Source organism: Cucurbita moschata, unplaced genomic scaffold, assembly GCF_002738365.1.
Source record: "Cucurbita moschata cultivar Rifu unplaced genomic scaffold, Cmos_1.0 Cmo_Scf00156, whole genome shotgun sequence".
NCBI lineage: Eukaryota > Viridiplantae > Streptophyta > Magnoliopsida > Cucurbitales > Cucurbitaceae > Cucurbita > Cucurbita moschata.
In genome coordinates this window covers 12327-14528 of record NW_019268672.1, presented here as the reverse complement: position 1 = coordinate 14528, position 2202 = coordinate 12327, and positions in this window count along the sequence as shown.

The window sequence follows — 2202 nt, the reverse complement described above, 5'->3', positions numbered from 1 at the left end:
AAGGAATTAAAGCCTAGGCTAGCTCAATTAAAAATCCAACCCACACACCAAGAGAGAATCATTGATGTTCAAGTAGGAGTGTTGCACCAAGTAGAAAAGATACTTAATGAGTTGGCGACAGATCTAGTTGATAGATACTATAAGTCATTCAGTGGCGGATTGTTGTACCCAAGTCGTTTCTGTGTACCGATAGTAGAAGAGTTAAGAAATGAGATATTAAGCGAGATGCATAACTCCTCGTTCGCCATGCACCCTAGTAGTACCAAGATGTATCAAGACTTAAAGCCACACTTTTGGTGGCGTGGTATGAAGAAGGATATAGCAAAATTTATAAGTAAATGCATGGTATACCAGCAAGTCAAGGCACCTAAACAGAGATCGGCAGGATTATTGTAACCATTCATTGTGTCATAGTGGAAATGGGAGAATATAGTCATGAAATTTATAGTAGAGCTACCAAGAACGTTGAAGGGTTGCACGATCATATGGGTGATTGTGGATAGATTGACAAAGTCAGTGCATTTCCTTGATGGTAAAGCCACCTACACAATTGGGCACAACTGTATATGAAGAAAATTGTTAAACTTCATGGAGTTCTTGTGTCAACTGTATCAGACTGAGACCCACATTTTATGTCGTCATTTTGGCACAGACTCTAGAAAGCGTGAGGTACTCGCCTAGATTTTAGTACGACGTTCCACCCACGGACAGATGGTCAGATGGAACGTTTGAACCAAATTCTAGAGGATATGCTACGTGCCCGTGCATTAGACTTTTTGGGTAGTTGCGATTCAAAATTGCACCTCATAGAATTTGCCTATAATACAGCTTCTAGGCAACGATTGGTGTGGTACCGTATGAGATGTTGTATGGAAAACGATGCACGACTCCACTATGCTGGGATGAGATAGGGGAATGTGAATTGGGCGTGGAGTGTGAAGGGTATGACCTTGAATGATCCTAGTATATACTATTGGTGCATTGTTCATTAATAACCTTCGGTTTACTTGAAACTCATGTCATACCCTATGTGGAATACATGTATAGCCTAAGGTGGAATCCATGTATAGCCTAAGGTAACCTTAAGCATTCCTAAAGGTCTTAACCGTGGTAATCATATGCTTAAAATTCTCAGTATTGGTCATAGGGGCAAAATAGTAATTTTACTACTTAACCCATGGCTTAAGCCCTTAGTGTGTTCCAACCGTCATGAAGGGCATGAAAGTTAAGTAGTACCTTAATAGTCATGATTTAAGGTCGTGCATAAAATTTCAAATCGTTCAGAGGTTATTAAAGTCGTGAACAGTATGGAGGTTATTAAAGTCGTGAACAATATGTGCCATAGTGTAGGAGGATTAGGGTCATTTTACACAATTTTTTGGTTTTGCTACTTAGCCATATTCAATTACCACCCAATATCATATATGACTTTAACATACCACCATTATGTTCTACTTCAAAATTTCATAGACAGCAGAATTCATTTAGTGGGTTATTTTAATGTTATTTGACTCTAGAGAAAAATGTTCGGTTTGGGCCTAATACACACAATTCTTAGTGTTTTTATTTTCTACCATTCCTTAGTTCATAGTTAACTCAAGGCTCATGTTAAAATTCAAGTAATTCCTATAAGCATTTCTTAAGGGAAGTCCAAGCTGACTACTTACCTCTTGATATTAAAATTAGGCCAGAAAATGATATAATCTTGTAAATATTGTAATTATTGTTGTATGATCAATGATGTAAATTCCCATTATACGATGTGAGAGATGAAGATGGAGAGGAGAAACGACGAGGGAGACGAAGATGAAGAAGAAACGATGAAGAACCAAAGGAAACCGGTGGAAAACGAATGTTAGACGACGATGCAGAGGAAAGAGAAACTCATCATTAAAATTGAGAGAAATTAGGCGAAGAAGATAACATCCGACGAATCTGGATCTGGGTCGAACACCACCCGCAGCCCAACTTGCAGCAAACCGAGACCGACCCATTTACCTTCGACCAAAAACATTCGAAGCCCACGCCGTCAATACACCTGCAACCCATGACTACCAAATCCCTAAGGCCCAACAATCGAGTACCGAGGCCTAGTATACACGACCAGCCCAAACATCTATAGCATGTGACCATCGCCCGCGACCTGCACCTCGACCCAAAAATGACCTGCACACGCGTCGGCTCCCCATTGGTGCCACATGT